The sequence below is a fragment of the Macaca mulatta genome, chromosome 5 (genome assembly GCF_049350105.2).
Source record: "Macaca mulatta isolate MMU2019108-1 chromosome 5, T2T-MMU8v2.0, whole genome shotgun sequence".
Lineage (NCBI taxonomy): Eukaryota > Metazoa > Chordata > Mammalia > Primates > Cercopithecidae > Macaca > Macaca mulatta.
In genome coordinates this window covers 1,988,357-2,016,003 of record NC_133410.1, presented here as the reverse complement: position 1 = coordinate 2,016,003, position 27,647 = coordinate 1,988,357, and the positions used below count along the sequence as shown (strand labels likewise).

General features: G+C 48.7%; 1 protein-coding gene and 1 long non-coding RNA gene across 11 annotated transcripts in view; one reads left to right on the top strand and one right to left on the bottom strand.

The window, feature by feature from the left end:
- NSD2 (nuclear receptor binding SET domain protein 2) overlaps positions 1-25,802 on the bottom strand; it is a 111,943-nt gene extending 86,141 nt beyond the window's left edge. For 8 of the 10 annotated variants that reach the window (XM_028848226.2, XM_078002892.1, XM_078002893.1 and 5 more), the window contains exon 1: positions 25,656-25,802. The gene's annotated coding sequence lies outside the window, so the exon portion shown is untranslated. Of the gene's footprint in view, positions 1-3,519; positions 3,613-5,031; positions 5,159-25,655 lie in introns of those variants that run through there. The other 2 variants (XM_078002890.1, XM_078002891.1) reach the window with 2 other exon arrangements.
- LOC144341084 (uncharacterized) lies at positions 16,583-20,586 on the top strand. Its single transcript, XR_013417685.1, has 3 exons — positions 16,583-16,895; positions 19,266-20,137; positions 20,188-20,586. It is a non-coding gene; the product is annotated as an uncharacterized LOC144341084 (long non-coding RNA).
- Positions 25,803-27,647: the final 1,845 nt, after the last annotated feature.

Sequence of the window (27,647 nt, the reverse complement as noted above, 5' to 3'; positions counted from 1 at the left end):
CCAAAAATATAAGGATAATTCAACATCAGGAATTCTATTAATGTTGTCACAATATTAATACATTATGGAAATTTTCTGGTGAAGATGGCTAAAATGCTGTTTTAAAGAAAAAAAGAGGCCAGGCATGGTGGCTCACGCCTATAGCCCTAGCACTGAGGGAGGCTCAGGCAGGTAGACTGCTTGAGTTCAGGAGTTCGAGACCAGTCTGGCCAACATGGTGAAACCCTGTCTCTAATACAAAAATTAGCCAGGCGTGGTGGCACACACCTGTAGTCCCAGCTACTTTGGAGGGGAGAGGCAGGAGGATTGTTTGAAGCTGGGAGGTCGAGGCTGCAGTGAGCTAAGATGGCACCACTGCACTCCCACTCAGGTGACAAAGTGAGATCCTGTCTCAAAAAACGAACAAAGGTAAGAAATAAAGGTAAAAGAAAAAGACAGAAAGAGAGAGAGAGAGAAACAGAAAGAGAGACAGAGAAAGAGAGAAAGAGAGAAGGGAAGAAAGGAGAGGAAGGAAGGAGAGAAATGAAAGAAAAGAGTTCAGGAAGGAAGAAAGGAGGGGAGGGAGGGAGGGGGGGAGGGAAGCCGGGCATAGTGGCTCACCACCTGTAATCCTAGCACTTTGGGAGGCCAAGGAGGGAGGATTGCTTGAACCCAGCAATTTAAGACGAGCCTGGGCAGCATAGTGAGACCCTGTCTCTACAAAAAATAAAATTAGCCAGGCACAGTGGCGCACATCTACAGTCCCAGCTACTGGGGAGGCTGAGGTGAGAGGATGGCTTGGGCCCAGGAGTTTGACGCTGCAATGAGCTGTGACCACACTACTGCACTCCAGCCTCGTGACTCAGCGAGACCTTGTCAGCTACATTGCCTAACACAAAGCAAAAAAGAGAAATCTCCAGGTCTAGAAATGAAAAGAGAACAGCAGTCTGAGCCTCATAGGGTGCAGGTTGCCCATGGCAGGACCCCAGAGTTTAAGAGCTGGGGCTTGGCAGCCGGAATACAGAGCAGAGGTGCAGGACAGGGCACTGGGCCTGACTGGGCTTCCTGCACTGAGCCATAAGGAGAGGAGTCATGGAGAGCAGCTGGCTACAGTGATTAGGAGCACCAAGTGTGGAGGCTGCTACCTGGACTAGAATCCCAGCTCTGCCACTTACTAAACTGTGGGACCCCGGCCAAGTGACTCTACCACTCATCCTCACTCCATGTCCTGAGGACAGAGGACCTACCTTGCAGGGTACTTTCAAACATTAAGGAGGAAAAGAAGCCACCACCAGGCAGAGGACTTCCTCATCACCAGGTATCTGTGGTCACAGTGCTGTCATCATCACCTGAGCCCCTCTATCAGCCAGCCCAGGGCTGGGCCCTCAGCAAACACCCACCAGAGGCCACTGGGGTGACAGAGCCACCCTTGAGAAATGTGAACCCCAAGCCTCTGCCTAAGAAGGCTAAATCCTGAGACCAAAAAATGTATGTCAAAACAGGTCTAGAATGAGTGACACTGGTAGGGCCTGCAGGGAGACCTGAGAACTGCTCATGGGGAGCCCCCGTCTCCCCCGGGAGAGCCACTGAGAGATGCCCCTGAGGTAAACACAGCCTCCCACCAGCAGTGGGAGATCTTCCAGGAGCCAGGCACAGGACAATATGGAAGGTCTTCCACAGAGGAACAGGAAATTACTGTTTTCATGATTTACAAACTTGCAAAAAAAAAAAAAAAGGTATTGGTATTGAAGTTAAAAACTCAGTTGTTGAGTTGAATATAACAGACCAGGCACAGCTAAAAATGTAATAGATTAGAAGATAAATATGAGTGAATCAGCAAGGAAAAAGGCTGATAAAGAGATGAAAACCATGTAAAATTAAGACATAATGATCATGAATGTTTCATTCTTTCAAATATTTATAAAGTGCCTACTATGTGCAAGACACTGATTTTAGGTGTTGGGATTATAACATTGAACAGAACGGGGTGAAAAACACTATCTACCCAAAAGAATTAAAAGCAGGAACCAGAAGATATTTGTACACCATGTTCACAGGAGCACTGTTACAGTAGCCAAAAGGCAGACATAACCCAGGGGTCCATCAACAGATGAATAGATAAGCAAAATGTAGACTATCTGCACAGTGGAGTAGTATTCAGCTTTAAAAGGAAAGAAATGCTGATATCTGCTACAATATGGATGAATCTTGAAGACACTATCTGTGCTAAGTGAAATAAGGCAGACATGAAAAAGACAAATACTGTAAAATTCCATGTACGTGAGGTCCCCAGAATAGAATTCATAGAGACAGGAAGTAGAATGGTGAGTGCCAGGAGCTGGGGGAAGAGAAAGGGGGATGGAGAATTATGGGGCAGACTTTCAGTCTGAGAAGATGAAAAAGTTCTGGAGATAGTGTGATGGTTGTACAACCACGTGAATGCACTTAAGACCTTAGAATTAAATGCTTTAAAATTGTTAAAATGGTAAATTTTATGTTACGTATACCCCCAAAAATACTCTACCTTCAAGGAGCTTACATTCCAATGCAGTTCTAGTTGGAGAGGCTTGAGAGGATGAGGGAAAGACAAGTTTTCCATTTTTCTTTCTTTTTTTTTTTTTTAATTGAGACAGGATCTTGCTCTGTTGCCCAGGCTAAAGTGCAATGGTGCCATCACAGCTCACTGCATCCTAGAACTCCTGGGCCCAAGCAATCCTCCCACCTCAGCCTCCCAAGTAGCTGGGACTATAGGCGTGTACCACCACACTGGCTAATTTTTGTATTTTTTGTAGAGACAGGGTTTCACCACATTGCCCAGGCTGGTCTCGAATTCCTGGACTCCCAAAGTGCTGCGATTACAGTAGCCAAAAGGTAGACATAACCCAGGGGTCCATCAACAGATGAATAGATAAGCAAAATGTAGACTATCTGCACAGCCAGACTATCACCTCGGCCAGCCAACAAATTTCAAAGAGATGAAACATTTTCCAGAGATGAAAGGAAAATTAGGTATTCTGATTAAAAGAGTACCCTAGGTTCTCAGCAAAATAAATGAAAACAAATCATCTAGATACAGTGTATTGAAATGACAGAGCATGAAGAACAAATAGAAAATCTTTGCCAGGCATGGCAGCTCACACCTGTAATCCCACCACTTTGGGAGGCTGAGGTGGGAGGATCACTTGAGGTCAGGAGTCTGAGACCAGCCTGGCCAACATAGTAAGACTCCATCTCTACAAAAAAATTTTAAATTTAGCCAGGTAGAGTGGTACACACCTATAGTCCTAGAAGCTAATCCTAGCTTCTTCAGAGGCTGAAGGAGGAGGATCACTTGAGCCTAGGAATTCGAGGCTGCAGTGACCTATCAGCATGCCATTGTACTGCTGCCTGGGCTACAGAGCAAGACTGTCTGCTAATCAATCAAGCAAGCATTAAGGGAAAATAAATGCCCACCTAGTGCCACCACAAGTGTCCAGAATTTTATGCCCAGATAAATTATCATTCAAACACGAGGGATGGGCCGGGTGCAGTGACTCACACCTGTAATTCCAATACTTGGGGAGGCCAAGGCAAGTGGATAACTTGAGCTCAAAAGTTCGAGACCAGCCTGGGCAACAGGGCGAAACCCTGTCTCTGCAAAAAAAATACAAAAATTAGCTGGGTGCATGCCCATAATCCCAGCTACTTGGGAGGCTGTGGCAGGAGGATCAGTTGAGCCTGGGCAGCAGAGATTGCAGAGAGCCGAGAAAGCACCACTCCACTCCAGCCTGGGGGACAGAGCAAGACCTTATCTCAAAACAAAAGAACAAAAACAAGAAAAAGAGGCAAAATTCATCTTGCGATATGCAAAGACTGAGAGTTTATTTTTTTTATTAAAACAGAGTCTCTCTCTGTCACCCAGGCTGGAATGCAGTGGCACAATCTCGGCTCACCGCAACCTCTCCACCAGGTTCAAGTGATTCTCCTGCCTTAGCCTCCCAAGTAACTGAGACTATAGGCACGCACCACCACACCTGGATAATTTTTTTGTATTTTTAGTAGAGACGGGGTTTCACTACGTTGGCCAGGCTGGTCTCAAACTCCTGACTTCAGGTGATCCACCCGTCTCCGACTCCCAATGTGCTGGGATTGGAGGCATTTAAGTCACCGAGCCCAGTCTGAGAGTTTAATACACATATCTCCTTCACAAAAGAAAGATGTAAAATCACAAGGACAAAGAACAGAAGGGATTAGAGTTAGAGATGTCAAACCTGGGAAGGCCGACTTAGAGGAATCAAATTTGTACTGGAGATGTGCTGTTGTAGGAAGAAGACTAATAACCTAAGAATTCCTCATTTATAAATATTTTTCTTCTTAAAATACCTTAAAAATACAAATGCAATATGACCATTGTAAAAAGGATGAAAATATTTAAGCACTCAAGTGAAAAATAAAAATATAGAGGTTAAAAGAGAAATTACCAGTTATCAGTGGTTCTAGGACGGGCACGGTGGCTCATGCCTGTAATCCCAGCACTTTGGGAGGCTGAGGTGAACAGTTCACCAGGTTAGGAGTTCAAGACCACCCTGGCCAACATGGTGAAACCCCATCTCTACTAAACATACAAAAAATTAGCTGGGCGTGGTGGTGCATGCCTGTAATCCCAGCTACTCAGGAGGCTGAGGCAGGAGAATCGCTTGAACCCAAGAGGCAGAGGTTGCAGTGAGCTGAGATCAGGCCACTGCACTCCAGCCTGGGCGACAAAGCGAGACTCCATTTCAAAAAAAAAAAAAGAGTTATCAGTAGTTTTCTAAGGGGGACAGGAACAGAGGTGGGAAGAGTTAAGCATCACATTGCTGTTTCTTAAAATAAGTGCTTAGGAATTATACAACTATTCACATTTCACGGAATATATACAATATGACCTGACACATTAAGGGGCTAGGGAGGCTGAACAGCCCCTATAGGACCACATGGACCTTGGGAGGTCTCCAACATGAGGGGAGGGACTTCGCTCTCCGAAGCAGGGGGAAGGCTCTGGACAACAACAGTCACCATTCAGAACCCACTCACTCAGGCCAGGTGTGGGGGACCCACACCTGTGATCCCAGCACTTTGGGAGGCCAAGAAGGGAGGATCGCTTGAGCACAGGAGTTGGAGACCAGCCTGGGCAACATGGTGATGGTAAGACCCCATCTCTAAAATTAAAATAAAAATAAAAAAATGAAAATAAAGAACCACTGAGTCCCACAAGTTCTCCAGCACTTGGAAATAGAGCAACAAACAAAATACATTCCTTATTCTTGAGGTGCTTATATTCTAGAGGAGAGAGGCAGAAATTAGGAAGTGTAGATATGCTAGGAAAAGAGAAACACAGAGGGCGGTGGGGAGGCAGGAAGACTATTCCTTCCTGGACTGGGGCTGGGTAAGTCCTAGTGCGCATTTCTGGTGAGGTTTTTTTTTTTTTTTTTTTGAAACGGGGTCTCGCTCTGTCACCCAGGCTGGAGTACAGTGGCATGATCTCGGCTCACTGCAAGCTCTGCCTGCTGGGTTCATGCTATTCTCCTGTCCCAGCCTCCCGAGTTGCTGGGACTACAGGTGCCCGCCACCACGCCTGGCTAATTTTTTTTTTTTTTCTTTTTTTTTTTGGTATTTTTGATAAAGACGGGGTTTCACCGTGTTAGCCAAGATGGTCTCGATCTCCTGACCTTGTGAACTGTCTGCGCCGGCCTCCCAAAGTGCTGGGATTACAGGCATGAGCCACCGCACCCAGCCCTCTGGGGAGCTTTAACATCTCAGACACAGTAGGCCTCACTGCTCCCACCTTGCCCACTGGCTTAGATGTCAGCTAAAGCCCACTCTGATAATTTGTCAATCTAACTGAGCAGAAGGAGGTCTCAACACTAGGACAGCAGTTAGATCTTCAGGACATTCCCCAGAGCCAGGCCACGAGACGGACCGAGCTCCAACCCATTCCTCCAGGGGCGGAAGAGACTGAAATGGAAAACCCAAGTTTGCAAATATGATTTACACATACCTAAAATACTCTCATTTTCTAATATATCACACTAGTCTACTTGAAATATATTTCAACCCTGCTATCACTGAATGATGGAAGAACCTCTGTTCTCATATAAAACAATTCCATGTAGGCGGGGCACAGTGGCTCACGCCTGTAACCTCCATACTATGGGAGGCCAAAGCAGAAGGATCGCTTGAGCCCAAGAATTCGAGATCAGCCTGGGCAACATGGCAAAATCCCGTCACTACAAAAAATACAAAACTTAGCTGGGCGTGGTGGTATGTGCCTGTGGTCTTAGCTACTGGGGAAGCTGAGGTGGGAAGATCGTGTCAGTCTGTGAGGCAGAGACTGCAGTGAGCCGAGATCGTGCCACTGCACTCCAGCCTGGGTGACAGAGTGAGACCTTGTCTCAAAAAAGAAAAAAACGGCCAGGCGTGGTGGCTCACCCCTGTAATCCCAGCACTTTGGGAGGCTGAGGCAGGTGATCACCTGAGGTCAGGAGTTCGAGATCAGCCTGGCCAACATGGTGAAACCCCATCTCTACTAAAAATACAAAATTAGCCAGGTGTGGTGGCGGGCACCTGTAATCCTAGTTACTTGGGAGGCTAAGACAGGAGAACCACTGGAACCCAGGAGGCGGAGGTTGCAGTGAGCCGAGATCGTGCCATTGTACTCCAGCCTGGGCAACAAAAGCGAAACTCCGTCTCAAAAAAAACCTTGTACAAGAATGTTCATAGCAGCATTACTGATAATAGTAAAAAGCAACCCAACAGTCTATCAGCTGATAAACGGTTGAACAAAATGGTCTATCCATGTGATGGATATTTAGCCATAAAAAGAAATGACGTCCTGATTTATGCTACAACATAGATAAACATTATGCTAAGTGAAAGAAGCTAGATACAAAGGCCACATGCTGTATGGGATCCATTTATGTAAAATGCCTAAAATAGGCAAATCCATAAAGACAGAAGTAGAATGACTGCTAGGGGCTGGGAGAGGAGAGGGTAGAAAGTGACTGCTTAATAGTGCAGACTTTTTTACTGAGATGATGAAATGTTTAGGAATTAGGTAGCAGGGACTGTTAAACAACACTGAACATACCAAAAACACCACTGAATTATACACTCTATAATGGTTTAAACAATAAATGTTATGTGAATTTTATCTCAATTAAAAAAAAAAAAAAAAAAAAAGGTTGGCTGGGCGCAGTGGCTCACACCTGTAATCCCAGCACTTTGGGAGGCCAAAGCGGGTGGATCACCTGAGGTCAGGAGTTCCAGACCAGCCTGGCCAACATGGTGAAACCTCATCTCTACTAAAAATACAAAAATTAGTCGGGCATGGAAGTGGGTGCCTGTAATCACAGCTACTTGGGAGGCTAAGGCAGGAGAATCACTTGAACCTGGGAGGCGGAGGTTGAGGTGAGCCGAGATCATGCCACTGCACTCCAGCCTGGGCGACAGAGTGAGACTCTGTCTCAAAAAAAAAAAAAATTATATACATGGGAAGCTCAAAAATAATAAAGCAGCCTGGAGTGGTGGCTCACACCTGTAATCCCAATACTTTGGGAGGCCGAGGTGGGTGGATCACTTGAGGCCAGGAGTTTGAGAACAGCCTTGCCAACATGGTGAAACCCCATCTCTACTAAAAATACAAAAATTAGCTAGGCGCGGTGGCTCATGCCGGTAATCCCAGCTACTCCAGAGGCTGAGGCAAGAGAATCACTTGAACCCCAGAGGTGGAAACTGCAGTGAGCCGAGATTGCCACTGCACTACAGCCTGGATAGAGCAAGAATCAGTCTCAAAAAAAATAAAAATAAAAACAATTTAAAAATAAAAAATAAAGTAATACCTTCAAAATTCTGAGGAAAAATATGCAGAGATGATGGGCATATAAAGCCTTTTTTTTTTTTTTGAGACAATCTCGCTCTGTCGCCCAGGCTGGAGTGCAGTGGCCCGATCTTAGCTCACGGCAACCTCCACTGCCCGAGGTCAGGCAATTCTCCCTGTTTCAGCCTCCTGAGTAGCTAGGATTACAGGCGCCCAACACCACGCCCAGCTAATTTTTGTATTGTTACTAGAGACAGGGTTTCACCAGGTTGACCAGGCTGGTCTCAAACTCCTGACCTCAGGTGATCTACCCACCTCAGCCTCCCAAAGTGTTGGGATTACAGGCGTGAGCCACCGCACCCAGCCATACAGTCTTAATAAACATTGCCTCACACATATTTTAAGATAACTACCAGACTGCGTATCACCAAATATGAAGGTAAACTAAGGAAGACATGAGATCCAAAAAAACAGATGGTCCATCTCAGAAGATAATGTGAACAGCTGTGCAGCAGAATAGGGAGGAGTCCAATCTGGAGCAGGAAGACAGCTCTGGGAGAAAGGTCATCACAGAAGAAAAAGAAAGAAAAAAGAACTGACAGATCTAGTGTAACTGACCATCCCAAAGGCTTTTTATACAGTTCATTTGAAAAACCTTAGGCTGAATTAGTAACGGATATATGGAAAACAAAGCCAACAGAAAACAAGAACTCATACAAGTATTATCCATCACAGTGTATGATTTAGCTGAACAATGTAACAATTTACATTCATTTAAACCAAAACTTGCTATAAAAGTGTGGTAGATTAAAGACAGCCAACAAAAATTAGCCAGGTGTAGTGGCTCATGCTCACACCTGTAATCCCAGCACTTTGGTAGCCTGAAGTAGGAGGACTGCTGGAGCCCAGGAGTTGGAGGCTACAGTGAGCTATGATTGTGCCACTGCACTCTCGCCTGCACAGGGGAGCAAGACCTCACCAATAAAATATAAATGAAGATGGCCAACAATTCTTTGTCACTCTCTCCACCAAGACATGAAGGTCTGCTTCCCCAGTCCCCTGACTCTAGCCTGGCCCTGTAGCTGTTTTTACCAACAAAACATGTCAAAAGTGGGGACTTGCTATAACTGAGCAAGGGGGATTTAAAAAAAAGAAGAACATGTCAAAAGTGATGACAGTTCTCACTCTAGCCTTTAAAACGACTGGCAAATCTCACTTCCTCCCTCATGGAACCAGCCACCATGCTGCAAGGAAGCCCAAGCAGCCTCATGGGATAGACCACACTGGGGAGAATGAAGTCCATGGCCGAAAGTCCCTACTGAACTCTCACAGTTGACAGCCAGTACCAACAAGCTGGCATCACATGGAGCAGGAGGAACAAGCTAACCCTGGCAGACCACGTCCCACTTACAAAACTGTAAACAAATACAGGTTGTTGTTTTTTCAGCCACTAAGTTCTGGAATAGATCATCAAACCACCACAACATTGGGAATATTGGAAAGAAGTAGGGAGGTAACATGGGAGGTAAGAAGGGCGGGTAAGAAAGCTAAATCTTCATCATCTTCCACAGACAGAACTGAACATATATCAATCTGGAAGTTCTAAAATTAGCAAAATAAGCAAGTTACTTTTTTTTTTTTTTTTTTTTTTTTTTGAGACGGAGTCTTGCTCTGTCCCCAGGCTCGAGTGCAGTGGCGCAATCTCAGCTCACTGCAACCTCCGCCTCCCCAGGTTCAAGCAATTCCCCACCTCAGTCTCCTGAGTAGCTGGGACTACGGGCGCATGGCACCACACCTGGCTAATTTTGTGTGTGTGTGTATTTCAGTAGAGACGGGGTTTCACCATGTTGGCTAGGATGGTGTCGATCTCCTGACCTCGTGATCTGCCCACCTCGGCCTCCCAAAGTGCTAGAATTACAGGCGTGAGCCACCGCACCTGGCCGCAAGTTACTTTTTAAAGTACAGATAAATAGAAACATCTGAAACGCCAGGCGCAGTGGCTCAAGCCTGTAATCCCAGAACTTTCAGAGGCCAAGCTGAGTGAATCACTTGAGGCCAGGAGTTCAAGACCAGCCTGGCCCACAGAGTGAAACCCTGTCTCTCCTAAAAATACAAAAATTAGCTGGGCATGGTGGTGCACACCTGTAATCCCAGCTACTCAGGAGGCTGAGGCACGAGAATCGCCTGAGCCCGGGAGGCGGAGGTTGCAGTGAACTGAGATCATACCACCACACTCCAGCCCTGGTGACAGAGTGAGATCCTGTCTCAAAAAGAAAAAAGAAAAAAGAAAAAAAGGAAACAGCTGAAAGAGCAGAGGTTGCCTTGATGGAACTCTGAAAGGGAGCAGAGCAGGGACTGTCACCTTTGATTACAAGACTCACAAAGCACATGTCTTCAATGGACGTGCTTTAGTTTCATAAAGGAAAAGATAAGCTGAAAATATGCTTCAACATTTTAGTTGGTGAGGGCAGAGTTGTATTTTTCCTTCCACTTTTCTGTATTATAAAAATTATTCATAAAAGATATTTTCTGATTATAGAACTATGAAAAATAATACTTAAGCTAATTTTGCCATAATGATGTGTCAAATTGCACATCTCTGGAAATAAAATTTATATAAACTCTAGGCTGGAACTCACACAACTCAGTTTCTCTACTGAGTTGTGGAACTGCGACTGGAACTTCCCCTGGGGGAAGAGAGCAGTGAGGGACTGCCTGTATCAGGGCAGCTCTGCGGAACCCGGACCTCAGACCCAGGTCTGCAGGGACCTCTGGGTGGTAACAAAGAGGAACAGCACATGGGTACCAAGAGAGGCAACAACAGCTCCTGAGACAGGGGCACCCACCAAGAAGGCACAACCATGAACAGCAGCCAGGCTCAAGGACCCAGAGAATGCCTCCACACTCCAGCATTATGCGTAGCCCCAAGCAGCCACTTGCGACTCCCCAGAGGCAGAAATGCAGAGCAAGGACAAGGTCCTATCAAAATATACATAAACAGGGGCCACTGAGACCGATGTCCTTTACCTCAGAAGTTTATCAACTTAAAGAATGACCAGGGCCCCCTCTCCCAAAGAAAATAGAGAAGGCAATGACCATAATTCATTCTGTTACTATTTATTCTGAATCAGTAGAGAGCCCTCAATAATGCTCCACTGATCCGTAAGCAGGAGCCTGAGGGCACTGGCAATGTCTTGTTTCTGCTCTTTACTGATTTAATCCACTGATCTGTTGAAATGCCTATAGCAGCTGTGAACATACTGGTATATAAAAAATAGACATGCGTTCAGCCTAAAAAGGTAGATACTGGACAAACAAGCAGCACTATTATTTGTTTCAAAGGAGTTACAGGCAGTTGAATTTTTTTTTTTTTTTTTTTTTTTTGAAACAGAGTTTTGCTCTTGTCACCCAGGCTGGAGTGCAATGGCACAATCTCGGCTTACTGCAACCTCCGCCTCCAGGTTCAAGTGATTCTCCCGCCTCAGCCTCCTGAGTAGCTGAGATTACAGGTTCCTGCCACCACGCCCGGCTAATTTTTTGTATTTTTAGTAAAGACGGGGTTTCTCCATGTTGGTCAGGCTGGTCTCAAACTCCTGACCTCAGGTGATCCGCCCGCCTCGGCCTCCCAAAGTGCTGGAATTACTGGCGTGGCCCAGGCAGTTGAATTTTAAAGATACACTTGCAGATTTCAGAACTCAACTGAAAAGAACCCAATACACTGTTAACACAATACATAATCCATTTGTCTTCCACAAATAAAGTATACAATTTACAGATAAAGAATGAGGCCAGGTGCGGTGGCTCACACCTGTAATCCCAGCACTTTGGGAGGCTGAGGCAGGCAGATCGTGAGGTCAGGAGATCGAGATCATCCTGGCCAACATGGTGAAACCCCGTCTCTACTAAAAATACAAAAACTAGCTAGGCGTGGTGGCACATGCCTGTAATCCCAGCTACTCGGGAGGCTGAGGCAGGAGAATCACTTGAACCAGGGAGTTGGAGGTTGCAGTGAGCCAAGATTGTGCCACTGCACTCCAGGCTGGGTGACAGGGCGAAACTCCGTCTCAAAAAAAAAAAAAGAACAAAAGGGGCCAGCAGTGGCTCACACTTGTAATCTCAGTGCTTTGGGAGGCGAAGGTGGGCCAGATCACTTGAGCTCAGGAGTTCGAGACCAGCCTGGGCAACAAGGCGAAACCCCATCTCTACAAGAAAATACAAAAATTAGCCAGGCACAGTGGCATGCACCCATAGTCCCAGATACTTGGGAGGCCGGCTTGATCCCAGGAGGCAGAGGTTGCAGTGAGCCAAGATCATGCCACTGCACTCCAGCCTGGGTGACAGAGCAAGACCCCATCTCCTCCCCTACAAAAAAAGGGGGAAAAATCTAATTTTTATGCCTGCAACTTTCTCAGTAGTATAATTTTGTAAGTTTTCATTGTAGTTAGTACTGCTTCTGCTGAAATGTCATTTTTTCTCTCCCACTTAAGGAAGAATAAGTTGTCTTAAGTTAAACAAGCTTCTCCATGCTCTCGTGACAGTTCCAGCCTCTATCCTAGGCTACCGTGTAGAAAAACATGAACAGATAATGAGAGGCAGCAGCGCAACTCCTGCGTGCAGCTCCATGTGGGCCACATTCACTCATTGTCATCTAGGCAGCTCCTTCAGCTCACACATGCTGAGCACCCACCCAGGCTGCTCACTCTGGGAACGCAGTCATGGACAAGACACAAGAGCCCTGCTTTCATGGGGCTTCCACTACAGCTGAGAGAGCAGATGGGGACAACAAACAAGGTGGGATCAGGAGAGCAGAGGAGGTACACTTTGTTTTTTTTTTTTTGGAAACAGAGTCTTGCTCTGTCACCCAGGCTGAAGTGCAGTGGTGTAATCTCGGGTCACTGCAACCTCCACCTTCCGGTTCAAGTGATTCTCATGCCTCAGTCTCCCAAGTAGCTGGGGTTACAGGTGGGTGCAACCACGCCCCGCTAATTTTTTGTATTTTTAATAGAGACAGGGTTTCGCCATGTTGGCCAGGCTGGTCTCGAACTTCTGGCCTCAAGTGATCTGCTTGCCTCAGCCTCCCAAAGTGCTGGGATTACAGGCCTGAGCCACACACCCAGTCCTGCAAGGGAGTACACTTTTTAATGGGGGGAGAGTCATCAAGGTGGGGTTCATTGAGAAACTGTTACTCTAGCTAAGGAAGTTCACAAATTTTTATTTCTTAATGGGCTTTCTCTTGTTTCTGAACCTTGAAATGGAAGGAAATGTAAATGCATACAGAAAGAACGCTATCTGGACAGTAAATGGCACCTCCATCCATCTGGTTCTGTCAGACAAAAACTTAGGGCTATCACTGGCACCAGAACTTCCCCTCATCTCTCCTTATCCCAAACAACACAACTTATCAATTTTACTCCAGAAGCCTTCCTAGCTAGGCCTGTCCACTTTTCTCCACACCCACAATCCCAACACTGGCCAACCACCAAGCTCTTTCACCAAGACTGACGCCAACAGTCTCCTGACTTATCAGTCAGGAAACTCAGACAGTAGCTCTCAACTCAAGGGCATCAGAATCACATGAAGGACACATTAGAACACAGATTGTTGGGCCCCACTCCAGAGTTTACAATGCAGTAGATCTGAGACCTGAAAACGTGCATTTCTAACTAGCATCCAGGCCACTGATGCTGCCAGTCTGGGGACCACTTTGAGAACCACTGGAGATTGGTTATGGTACAGTAACAAACCCAAAACTGTTACTTGGCTCAACCCAAAGTTTTCTTTCTTTCTTTCTTTTATTTTATTTTTTTGAGACAGAGTCTCGCTCTGTCGCCCAGGCTGGAGTGCAGTGGCGCAATCTCAGCTCACCGCAAGCTCCACTTCCCGGGTTCACGCCAATTCTCCGGCCTCAGCCTCCCGAGTAGCTGGGACTACAGGCGCCTGCCATCACGCTCGGCTAATTTTGGTGTGTTTTTAGTAGAGACGGGGTTTCACTGTGTTAGCCAGGATGGTATCGATCTCCTGACCTCGAGATCTGCCCGCTTCAGCCTCCCAAAGTGCTAGGATTACACGCGTGAGCCACTGCGCCTGGCCCAAAGTTTTCTTTCTTGCCCATGGTACACATCCGTTTGTTTCCACAGTCAGAAACAAGAGAAAGGGAATATGATAAAGCATGTGTCTCAGCCCTTCCACTCAGAAGTTGCATGTCACTTTCCACTGGCCGGAGCAAATCACAGGCCAAACCACATTTCAAGGAGACAGGGCTGTCCAATCCAATCAGGGACCCAAAGCAGGGACAACGGAAAGGTTTTCACCCGAACAGAGTGACCACAGATTGGGCTTCTGTACACACTCTTCCCGAACCTTCCCCAGCACCAACTCAATCTATAGAGCAATCTAAGGAATCCTCTTTCCAAAGCAAATAGATTCATGTCACACCATCACCCTTAAAAACCTCACACTGCTGTTTTTTTTGTTTTTTTTTTTTTTTTTGAGACGGAGTCTCGCTCTGCCGCCCAGGCTGGAGTGCAGTGGCCGGATCTCAGCTCACTGCAAGCTCCGCCTCCCGGGTTCATGCCATTCTCCTGCCTCAGCCTCCCGAGTAGCTGGGACTACAGGCGCCCGCCACCTCGCCCGGCTAGTTTTTTGTATTTTTTTTTAGTAGAGACGGGGTTTCACCGTGTCAGCCAGGGTGGTCTCGATCTCCTGACCTCGTGATCCGCCCGTCTCGGCCTCCCAAAGTGCTGGGATTACAGGCTTGAGCCACCGCGCCCAGCCTACACTGCTCTTAATAGGACCTAAAAGAACGTGCCCGACTCCCTCTGCTCCAGCCATACCAGCTTTTTCCTGCTCTATCATGGAAGTTCTGCACAGGCTCTTCCCTTCATCTGATACTCACCCCTACCCTCATGGAGCCAACACCCAACCCTCATTCTGCTCTCTGCTCCCTGCTCTAGTGTCTATCCCATCAAGAAGTCTTTCCCAAAGCCCTGTCAGGTATAACCTCCCTACTAGATGCACTTAGATCTTTCCTTCATGACTTGCTTTGTGTGATAAGGAATTCTAAACTTAACACATAAATGTGGAGAAAATAGTTAGAACCAGGGCTCGGAGGAGTAGCTCACACTTGTAATCCCAGAACTCTGGGAGGTGCAGGCAGAAGGACTGCTTGAGTCCAGGAGTTCAAGACCAGCTTGGGCAACATGGCAAAACAGTAAAACCTTGTCTCTATTTAAAAACAGAAACAGGCCGGGCGCGGTGGCTCACGCCTGTAATCCCAGCACTTTGGGAGGCCGAGGTGGGCAGATCATGAGGTCAAGAGATCGAGACCATCCTGGCCAACATGGTGAAACCCCGTCTCTACTAAAAATACAAAAAAATTAACCGAGCGTGGCAGCATGCGCCTGTAGTCCCAACTGCTGGGGAGGCTGAGGCAGGAGAATGGCGTGAACCCGGGAGCTGGAGCTTGCAGTGAGCCGAGATCGCGCCACTGCACTCCAGCCTGGGTAACAGAGAGCAAGACTCCATCTCAAAAAAAAAAAAAAAAAAAACCCATTAAAAAAATAGCCAGGTGTGGTGGCACACACCTGTGTCCCAGCTACTCAGGAGGCTGAGGTGGGAGGATCATTTGAGCCCAGGAGGGACCCTATCTCAAAAAAAAAAGTTAGAACCCATGTGCCGGCCGGGCGCGGTGGCTCAAGCCTGTAATCCCAGCACTTTGGGAGGCCGAGACGGGCGGATCACGAGGTCAGGAGATCGAGAGACGATCCCGGCTAACACGGTGAAACCCCGTCTCTACTAAAAAATACAAAAAAAAAATAGCCGGGCGAGGTGGCGGGCGCCTGTAGTCCCAGCTACTCGGGAGGCTGAGGCAGGAGAATGGCGTAAACCCGGGAGGTGGAGCTTGCAGTGAGCTGAGATCCGGCCACTGCACTCCAGCCTGGGTGACAGAGCAAGACTCCGTCTCAAAAAAAAAAAAAAAAAAAAAAGAACCCATGTGCCCATACCACTTTCAACCTAGACCAGTCCTGAAGTCCTGATGTAACCACAAATAACCGGCTCCCTCGCTCCCATAGGATCATGACACAAATCCCAGATGATGTACCATTTCATTGGTAAATGTCTGTATGCACCTCTAAAAGGTAGGAATTACTTTAAACACAACAAAACCACTACCACAGGTAAAAATAAAAATAATTCCTCAATAATAAATATAATCAATGTTCCAAATTCTAATTGTCTTAAATATCATAAATGATATTCAGTTGTTTCTCTAACAGACTGGCCTGACACTAACACAGATAAACCCTACGATAAAAATTAGTCCATGTACCTCCAGTCTCTTGTCATCAGTCCCCTACATTTTTCCCTGTTGATGAGTATGGGTTACTGGTCTTAGAGTTTCCCACATTCTCAGTGTTGCCAATGGCAACTCTGTAGTATAGTTCAGCATGTTTCTCTCACCCCTGTATTTCCTGTAGATTGTTAAACATAGGAGCTTGACTGGACTCAGGTTTGATTTTTTTTTCTTTTTGACAGAAGTATTTCACAGGCTTTTCAAAGATATGACCTTTGCTCACTGTCCCGCCCCATTTCATCCCGTTTCAGGCCTATAAAACCCATGGGAACAAGGACATAGGTCTTGGCTCATCACTAGCACACAGCTGATACTCAATGAATGAAGAAATATCAGACAGAAGTACACTGCCATACTGACTGGCAGAAATATAATGGCTCAGTCTTCCATCCACATATAGACAGCTATATGTTAAAGTTTTCCCTGAGAGGCAAAACAAGTTCGTTCCCAGGGCGCAGAATCAGAGGTCAGGCCCTGTAGGAGTTCTAACTCCATCACATACAGCCTTGTGACTTTGGATCAGTTACTTGACATCTTTGAGATTCAATTTCCTGCTGTGAGGATTCAATGAGAAGATGCTTTGCTGCTCAAAGATTCATGTAGCAAGGCTGTACAAAGATTACACCAACTCCAAATTTTGGAGGGGAAAGAACACAGAAGCCTCCTATTTCTAACATTTTTTTTTTTTTGAGAGGGAGTCTTGCTTTGTCACCCAGGATATGGAGTGCAGTGGCATGATCTCAGCTCTCTGCAAGCTCCGCCTCCCAGGTTCACGCCATTCTCCTGCCTCAGCCTCCCAGCGGCTGGGACTACAGGCACCCACCACCATGCCCGGCTAATTTTTGGTATTTTTAGTAGACACGGGTTTCACCATGTTAGCCAGGATGGTCTCGATCTCCTGACCTTATGATCTGCCCGCCCTGGCCTCCCAAAGTGCTGGGATTACAGGCATGAGCCACCACGCCCAGCCTCTAACACATATTTTAACCAAAAATCTAGAAATTCACGTATTTATGAAATAAAAATCATTAGGAAAACAGAATAATACCCAAAAACTATCTCCACTTGTTAACTAAGTGCTTTCCACATCTAGGCACTGAAGACAAATCAAAGGGCTCTCAACTTGAAAAATTCACATGGAAAAGAGAATGAGACAAGAGCCTGTGCAACAGGCTAACTGCCATAAGAGGGCCCAGTACTCACGAAGGCATGACAAACTTGGGAGAAAACACACACACACACACACACACATATCAAGTGCCATGGGCCCAGGGTCTGCAACACCTGGTTCTGGTAGAAATAGTGAAAGGCTTCACAGAGATGAGGGGTGAGCCATAAAACCACCACAGCAACACAAAATTAGGCAAGTCAGGAAGAAGCAACAGCACATGCAAAGATCCATGGGACAGGGCGCGGCTCATCACAAGAGCTACAGGCAGCATGATGTGATCTCACAGCAACCACAAAGGACTGGCCAGCCAAGACGCTAGGAAGACAGGCAGGATCACTGGCCAGAGTCACAGAGGAAAGAAAAAATACACATTAAAAAAAAAAAAAATGTGGTGTATACACACACACACACACACACACACACACACACACACAGAGATATATGAAGGAAAGACAGGCAGGAACCACACGCCATCCTCAAGATCCAGGGCTTTCTCTTCTAAGCAAACAGTGAAGTTCCAGTAACACATTTTTAGGCAGGTAGGTGAGATCAGAGCTACCTTCTGGAAGGAAATGAGGTAGGTCAGAAGCAAGGCCCACTTTCCCTTCCCCCGGTTCACAGAGAGGTAACAGTGGTACCAGCAACTACCCAATCTTTCCATCTGTAAGGTCTGGACAGGGACCCCGCTCCTGCACCACTCTCACACTGTGGTCCAGCCCCGGCAATGCTGCCTCTGCTCATTCTCTCCCACCTGTCCACACTTCCCCAGCCTCGCCTCCTGTGCATTAGTAAAGTCACGGTTCTCCACCCCTGCTAGTGATGCATAAGGCTCTTCTGTGACCTCTGCCACCAGTCCATGGCCCTCCACCTTTCCAACTCCACACCAAGGCAAACATGCTCACACCACTCCCCTTCATTCACACCATTGCTGGGACATATTATGCCCCCTAAAGCATACAAAGTACTGAGGGCTGTGTATGTATTCAAATAGTCACTGAATGCCTGACAGTCACTCAGGTACCATTCCAGGTGCTGAGGATATGACAGCAAGCCAAGCGAAAGGAGAAAAGTCCCTGCCTTCACAGATGACCCAATGCAGTCAGAAAGACACATGGAATGTCGGAGGTATGTGCTATGGAGAAAATCTAAGGCAGATGGGGAGTGTCAGATAGCAACAGAGTAATTTTTAAAATTGTTTTGGCCAGGCATGGTGGCTCACGCCTGTAATCCCAACACTTTGGGAGGCCAAGGCAGGCAGATCACTTGAGGTCAGGAGTTCGAGACCAGCCTGGCCAACATGGCCTAGTCTCTATTAAAAATACAAAAAAGGCCGGGCGCGGTGGCTCAAGCCTGTAATCCCAGCACTTTGGGAGGCCGAGACCGGCGGATCACGAGGTCAGGAGATCGAGACCATCCTGGCTAACCCAGTGAAACCCCGTCTCTACTAAAAAATACAAAAAACTAGCCGGGCGAGGCGGCGGGCGCCTGTAGTCTCAGCTACTCGGGAGGCTGAGGCAGGAGAATGGCGTGAACCCGGGAGGCGGAGCTTGCAGTAAGCTGAGATCCGGCCACTGCACCCCAGCCTGGGCGACAGACCGAGACTCCGTCTCAAAAAAATAAAAAAAATAAAAAATAAATAAAAAAATAAAAAATAAAATAAAAAAATAAAAATAAAAATACAGAAAAAAATTAGCCGGGTATGGTGGCACACACCTGTAATCCCAGCTACTTGGGAGGCTGAGGCAGGAGTATCGTTTGAACCCAGGAAGCGGAGGTTGTGGTGAGCCTAGATTGTGCCACTGCACTCCCAGCCTGGGTGACAGAGTGAGACTCCATCTCAGAAGTGTGTGTGTACATATATAATAATTTTTTTTAATTTTATTTTTCTTTTGGGACAGAGTCTTACTGTCACCCAGTCTGGAATGCAGTGGCATAATCATGGTTCCCTGCAACCTCAAACTCCTGGGCTGGAGTGATCCTGCCATTTTGACTTCATAAAGCACCAGGATCACAGATAAACTGTAATAGTACCTGGTCACAACAGAGTACTTTAAATCTGTGGTCAGAGAAGGTGCCTGAGAGGGAGAAGTATAAGCAAAGACCTGAAGGAGGGTGAGGGACAAGCCACACAGATACAGCATTCCATGTCAAAGGAGGAGCAAGGGCAATAGTCGGAGGCAGCAGAGCTGCAGGGCTTCAGAGCAGGCAAGAGGCCCGTGTGGCTGTAACAGAATGAGAATGGGAGTGGGTGAAGATGGAAAAGACAAGGGTCTCCCAAAACAGTCAGGGAGTCAGGGATGGCATTCAGTGTGGGGCCCAAGCTGAGACCTGGCAGAGGGAAGGAAGAGGGAAAGCACGCCTAGCCCCCACACACATGGGGTAAGGGGGCACAGGGGCAGAAGAAAGGAACAAAAACTGACCATGCAAAGGCCCAGAGGAAAAACACGGCAGAAAGAGATAAGCTGAATAACTGAGATGAAGGCAAAACGCGTAGTGCAGTGAGAGTCAGAAAGCCCAGTGAGAGACTGGTCTTGGACCCCAATGGGCAGTAAGAGTCACCCCCTGAAGAGTGGGGACACACAGGACATCTGTATTTTAAAAAAACAAGGCAGTGTGTAGAGAACTACCTGAAGACAGTAAAACTGGAGTTGGAAAAATGCTTTCTGATCATTAGCCTCCATAATATAGCAGCAAAAATATATGAAAACCATCAAAATATAAGAACATTATTAACATGCACAGATCCTCTAAAAGCGTAACAATTTTTTTTTTCCTTGAGACAGAGTCTCGTGTTACCCAGGCTGGAGTGCAGTGGCGTGATTTAGGCTCATTTCAACCTCTGCCTCCCAGGCTCTGGCAAGTCTCCTGCTTCAGCCTTCCGAGTAGCTGGAATTACAGGCACCCGCCACCACACCCAGCTAATTTTTGTATTTTTGGTAGAGACGGCATTCCACCACATTTCCCAGGCTGGTCTCGAACTCCTGACCTCAGGTGATCTGCCTGCCTTGGCCTCCCAAAGTGCTGGGATTACAGGAGTGAGCCACCGCACCAGCCAACGGCCTAACACATTTAATTCACATCATCAGCTGTCTCAATGCCAACCAAGTCAACTTAAAAACTGAGGTTCCAATTCCTTCCAGAAAAAAACAGAATTTTTTCTACACACCCACTAGGGTAGTCTCACTACTGGGGTTTTGTGTTTAGGTTTGATTTTTTTTTTGAGAGAGGGTTGTGCTATCTCCCAGGCTGGAGTGTGGTGGTATGATCATAGCTCACTGCAGCCTCAAAGTCCTGGGCTCAGGTGACCTCCCACTTCAGCCTCCCAAGTATCTGGGACTATAGGCACACACCACCATGCCCAGTTAATTTTTTAAAATTTTTGTAAAGATGGGGTCTCCTTATGTTGCCCAAGCTGGTGTCAAACTCCTAGCCTCAAGCGATCCTCCCACCTCAGCCTCCCAAAGTGCTGCAATTACAGGCATGAGCCACTGTGTCTATCCACTACTGGAGTTTTTGAGCTGAGGCCATCACTCAGCTAACCAACACTGCAATTTCTATCCTTGTATATTTTGTTGAAACCATTAAGTATTACAGAAAGTAAGATGCTTTGAAAACTCATCTGGGGCCAGGTGGTTTTAGGAAGGCAGATGCTAATACAAACCTAATTTGAAATCTTTTTTTTTTTTTTTTTTTTTTTTTGAGACCGGGGTCTCACTGTCGCCCAGGCTGGAGTGCAGTGGCGCAATCTCATCTCACTGCAAGCTCCGCCTCCCAGGTTCATGCCATTCTCCTGCCTCACCCTCCCGAGTAGCTGGGACTACAGGCGCCCACCACCATGCCCAGCTAATTTTTTGTATTTTTAGTAGAGACAGGGTTTCACCATGTTAGCCTGGATGGTCTCAATCTCCTGACCTCATGATCCACCCGCCTCGGCCTCCCAAAGTGCTGGGATTACAGGCTTGAGTCACTGTGCCCGGCCAAAACCTGTCTTGATTTTTTTTTTTTTTTTTTTTTTTTGAGACAGAGTCTCGCTGTCTCCCAGGCTGCAGTGCCCTGGTGCGATCTTGGCTCACTGCAAGCTCTGCCTCCCGGGTTAACGCCATTCTCCGTTGCCAGTCTCCTGAGTAGCTGGGACTGCAGGCGTCCGCCACCACGCCCGGCTAATTTTTTTTTTTTTTTTTAGTAGACATGGGGTTTTACCATGTTAGCCAGGATGATTTCAACCTCCTGACCTCGTGATCTGCCCACCTGGGCCTCCCAAAGTGCTGGGATTACAGGCATGAGCCACCACACCCGGCCAATCTGTCTTGATTTTTTAACTAGCAAACCAAATTTCATCAAATCAATCAATTCCTTCAAAAGCTATACTGCAGGCCAGGCACGAGGCCGAAGTGGGAGGATCACCTGAGCCCAGGAGTTCATGACCAGCCTGGGCAACATGGTGAAACCCCAACTCTACAAAAATTAGCCAGGCATGGTGGCACACACCTGTTGTCCCAGCTACTCAAGAGGCTGAGGTAGGAAGATCGATTGAGCCCAGGTAGTTAAGGCTGCAGTGAGCTGTAATCATATGACTCCACTCTAACCTGGGTAACAGAGCAAAACCCTGTCTTTAAAAAAAAAAAAAAAAGGAAAAAGCTATACTGCAACTTGGCCAGGCACAGTGGCTCACACTTGTAATCCCAACACTTTGGGAGGCCAAGGCAGGAAGATCCCTTGAGGCCAGGAGTTACAGGGACCAGCCCAAACATGGCAAGACTATCTCCATAAAAAAATTTAAAATTAGCCAAGCATGGTGGCAACTGCCTGTAGTCCTAACTACTTAGGAGACTGAGTTGGGAGGAGAGCTTGAGCCCAGGAGTGCCAGGTTACAGTGAGCTATGATTACACCACTGCATTCCACACCAGGTAACAGGTGAGACCCTGTCTCAAAAGAAAAGAGCAATGTTGCAACCAACAGACAAATATAAAATGCTAGAGTCCCTGGGTAACCAACATAAGTCTTTTTCTCCCCCAAAGTACTCACTGCAAATAACCATTCATTAAAAAAGAATTAGCAAATCATACAGTTTATAAATACAAGCCTAATCCTCTAAAGCCCCTGTGTCATCTCTTCTATTGTATTCTGTGTACTTTTTTTTTTTTTTTGTCTTGACCAAGGATAAAGAAATCGACGAGGTAGATTTCTCGCTCCATCTTGGTGGTAGTACGGATCTGTCCTATTACTTGTTGTACTTATACACTTGCAATGTTTCAGAGTGACCTTAGCCAAGCCATTTCCTTTCCAGACTCAGCTTCTTCTCCCAGATGCTCCATTACTTACAAAACAGAGAGGCAAACAGGCCAGATACTGGCATTAAAATGGGCAGTTTGTTTACTCTAAGCCATATACCCATGTATTCAGCATTTACTGAGTGTCTGCCATGAGAAGGCACCAGCAGAGGCAATGCTGCCCAAGGCAATGACAGAGTCCTACCTCTAAGAGTTAACCCAACAGGGGAGAAAGGTCACAAGTGGCCATTAAAAAGCCATGAATTATGCTCAAAGAGGAAGGACAGGTGGCAGGCAGTCCACACCCAAGAACAGCACACACAAAGGCCTGGAGTCAGGACATGGTACCACATATTCGGAGAACAAGGTCACATTTACCACAATCAAGCAAAAGAAGAGACTGAGGTTCAGAAGACTAAAATGCTTATCCAAAGTTGTATGCATTCTATGCCCATGGGCAGCCCACCAAAAAAAAAAAAAAAAAAAAGGCAAAACCAAGCACCTGGATCAGAATATATGAGTACAAAGCCTTATGGCTTCTGTTCCCGCTGATTAATTATTTACTTAGAAAGGTTATTTGCCCACTTGCCCCGCTAAAAAGGACAAGGCAGAGCCAGGAAGGCTGAGTGTGCCTGTAGTCCCCACTACTCAGGAGGCTGAGGTGGGAGAATCACTTGAGCCCAAAAGTTTGGGACTGAAGTGCACCATGATCGCTCTCCTCTGAAATAGCCACCACACTCAAGCCTGGGCCACATAGAGAGACTCTATCTCTAAAAATAAATAAATAGCACAGGACAAAATATGTTTGGATTATGAACTTCAGCACCATCTTAGCACATCCTTTCATACAAGTTCTTACTTAGTAAAGAGAATCCTGCAGCTCAGCAAGACTAATTCCAGCTACTTTTGCATGTTTTACATTGAATCTTCAAACTGTAAAAAAAAGTTCACATTCTGCTATGTGAGTAAACTTTGTAAGATTTGATTCCTTTTAGAAGATAATCTGAATAGGCAGAAGGCTGTACCCATGTAACTCCCACAGGATTAGGAAGAGTGGGTAGTCTACCTATTCAGATTATCTTCCTGACTCATTCCAGGATTCTGATTAACGCTTCGTTTGGGTCCCCACATTTCAGCAGGTACTGGTTTAAAAGCCCTGGATAAGCTGATTGCATAAAAACAAACCAAGTCACACCTACAGTCTGTTGACCTTATCATTTTGTTCTGTATGTCTCCACAAGTTATATTAGTTTACATGTTACACAAGAATATGTAAGGTAAATTGTCCATCATTGTTTGAAATTGACAATTACCTCATACTCTTAAAATAAAATGTTTACTGTTAGAATCAGAGGCCAGACTCTTTGATAGTAAAGCAGTCAGGAGAGGACGATTTTTGCACTGAATAGATCAGAGCTGTTCACAAAAGCTTACAGAAACTCAAAATTGTGCAGTAAGTCCTCACTCTACCAACCATCAGCCCAAAACTGAAGGTTGCTGGGTTTGGGTGGCTGAGAAAATGGAAGGAAAGAAAAGGAAATGACTCAAAGTAATCGTGCTTACAGCATGAGTCCTCTTCATCTCCATTTGGCAGTTTAGATTTGAACCATCATCAGTTGTGGGGAATGAGAGCACACATCAAGTACACAAGGAAAGGTTGTGCTCACAGAACTTGTTTGCTTTATGTTGCTGGCGTTCTGCTTTTTAAAATATTGTTGCTCTCATCACATTTAAATATGTAACTAGGGCACTTAAAACATTTTGGGAAAATTAAAAAGTTTAAGTCCCAAGTTCATAAATGGGATGGCTCCTAAGTTATTTTCCATGCTGATAATATTTAAAATACACAAAATAGAGTCAATATAATCAATGCGTGATGTTGGCATTTAACTCATTTAAAAATCAAGGCTTGAAAGTCTGTGAAGTAGGTGGGTAGTACTGAAGAGCTCCTCCTAAGCCAGGTCTGAACTTTATCAAGTTAGTCTTGTCCTCACAGGGTCTGTTCACACACACACACACAATACACGTTATCTACCTAAAAATGACTAACGTCACCACATCAGTTTTGATACTATGTTTCAACTTGAATGTCAAAGCCCATCGTGGGCACAGAAAGATTGGTGCTGCAATGGGTCCATAATATCCTCATCCATTTTATTTCTACCGAAAGTCAAGACTAGCATTTTTTAAACGCCGAGATTTTAAACCACGGTTCCTGTGAGTGGAGCAAAACCAGCCATTCAGTCGCCAGGTCCCATCTCATGTCCTGAGGCTTCAAGGACTATCAATCTCTATACTGGTGCAAGGGGAACATCCCAGGTGGGAGGCCCGGAGGCCGAGGGCGCGCAGCCCCCCAGCAGGGTACCCACGCCCGGCTCACCCCCGCCTCCACCTGCCAAGGGCCGGACCGCGGCCCGGCTTCCCGGGGGAGCGCCCGCGCTGACCAACGCCCGGGCGCCGCGAGTGTCAACGCCGGACACCGTCTGCAAACAAAAAGCGATCCTCGGCCCGACCCCAGGCCCCGGCGCCGGCCCCGGGACCCCAACCTGCCCCTCCCACCGCGGCCGCCCCGGACCGGGGGCGCAGCACAAAGGCCGGCCCGACCCGCTCGGCGCCGCGGGAACAAAGGCGGCCGCCTCGGCCGGGCCGGGCACAGGTGCAGCCGCAGGGCCCGGCCGGGCCCAACATGGCCGCGCCCGCCCGCCCGGCCCCGTTAGCCGCCGCCGCCCGCAGGCCGCCGCCCCTCCCCTGCCCGGACGCGTCCTGGCCTCCGCGGTCCGCCCGGTCCTCCCGCCGGCCCTCAGGCCTCCGCGGTCCTCGCGGTCCCCCCGGTCCCCACGACCCTCTCGGGCCGCTCAGCCTCCCGGTCCCCCATCCCCTGAGCCGGCCCCTCAGGCCTCCTCGGTGCCCTCAGTCCTCCCGGGGCTCCCGCCCCCTCAGGCCTCCGCGGTCCTCCCCGCCGCCCCTCAGGCCTCCCACAGCCCGGCCTCCCGGCCCCAGCCCCGGCGGTTGGCGGCCCGCGACGGTTGGGCGGGCGCCCCAGTGACCTGCGGTGCGTCGCATCCTCGGCGGGCGGCTCTCCGGAGCGGCAGGCTAGGAGGGGGCCGGGGCCGTGCGGCGTAAGGGCCCAGACGGGGAGGGGGCGGCGGCGGCGGGCGCAGCGCGGCCAGGCCGAGGCTCTCGCGCGCGGCGCCGACCCCGCCCCCGCGCCTCCCGCCCGCCGCCGCCGCCGCCGCCGGGGCCGCCGCCGCCTCGCAGAAGCCGCGGGAAAAGTGCGCGCCGCTGATTGGCTGCCGCGCTCGCGGGGCCCGCGGACCGGGCTTTTCAAATCCGCGCCGGGGCCGCGCACGGGCGGGGCGGGCAGGCACGCGGCGGGTGGCGGCCGCGCGGCCGGGCGGGGCTGGCAGCGCCGGGAGGGCAGGGCCGCGGACCCCGCGAGCCGCCTCAGAGGAGCGCCGGGCGCGCGCCCTGCTCCCGCTACTCGGCGGCGCGCACCCGGCTCAGACCCGGCGGCCTCAGGCGCCGCGCGCAGTGACGTCACGGTCCGCGCCCAATCACCGTCCGGAGCCGGCGCCCCAGAGCCGTGGGCGCGCGGCCGCGTAGGCCGGCGTTGGGCGCGCGGCCCGCCCGCGCGGGTCCGCAAACTCCTGTCCCGTGAGAGGGGCGCGGGGCCTGGGGTCTGGGGCCCGCGGCCCGCGGGAGGCGGTTGGCGGCGTGCGCCTCGTGGAGCGGCAGTGCGGGGACGGGTGGGGAAACCGTCGCAGAGGCTCAGCCGTTGCGGGCCCGGGGCCTCAGCATAGACGTGGCGGAGAGGGTCAGACGCCGCGACGGGGCAGGGCGTCGTGCTCTTCCCGCCTAACGGCCGCAGGGCGTGAACAACGAGTGCCCCCGGCGAGGGTCCGGCCCGGAGCTGGGTGCGGCTGCGGGAGGACCGCTTGCAAGGGGAGGACGCCGGGTCCAGGGGCGCTGCCCCAGCGCCGCTGCGGTAGCGCCGGGCTTAGCGGGGTGGCGCGGGCTTGCGGCTCCGGGAGGAGGAGGAAGCGGCGCGGGCGAGCGGGGAAGTCAGACGCTGCAAAAAGCGAGAGGGCCGGGCCGCTGAAGCCGATGTGATTTGCTGCCTGCCGCTCATGGAAGTTCGGCTCCTGCCTCCAGGTGCTGCCCGAGCCGGCGGCCTTGGGTTTTCTGTCAAGCAGGTTCGGGGAGCCGGGGACACCTTCGGCCTTGAGCTTTAGTGTCTGCTCGAGCTTTACAGGCCCAGCTTGAGGCCTCGTTGAGAAGAGGGCCCAGGGGAGCCTGGCGAGAGTTTGGTCAAGGAGAGCTTTGTTAAAGTGCGCCACCCGAGTTCCCCTCAAGAAGGGTCTTGCTGCCCGGCCTCGGCTATAGAACGCCACCTCAGCCCAGGTTCTGCCTCCCCGGACCCAGCTCCAGCCGCCAAGGAGTGGCCACAGTTCACCTCCCCTCTTCCTCTCCCGCGCCGCCTCCACTGCTGTCCCTTCACAGGTGCTGGGCCCTGTATAGGTTGAGTTGTGCCCCGCCCAAAAAAAAAAGTGTTGCTGCAAGACTTACTGTAAGGCTATAGTAATTGAGATATTGTGGTACTGGTGGAAAAATACACAAATAGATCCATAAACAAAATAGAGAACCCGGATATAGACCACATAATGGAGTCAACTGAGCTTGACTTTAGGAAATGGAGAAAAGACATTTCAACAAATGGTGCTGGAACAACTGGATGTCCACATGCAAAAAAAATCAGGCTAGACACAGAATTTACACCCTAAACAAAAATTAATTCAAAATGGAGCCAAGGCCAGTGGCTCACACCTGTGAGAAGTGTGAGCCAGCACTGTGGGAGGCCAAAGTGGAAGGATTGCTTGAGCCCAGGAGTTGGAGACCAGACTGGGCAACATAGCAAGACCTCGTCTCTATCACCAAACAAATAAATGAATTTTTAAAATGACGGCCAGGGCCGGGCACGGTGGCTCACACCTTTAATACAAGCACTTTGGAAGGCCGAGACAGGTGGATCGCCTGAGGTC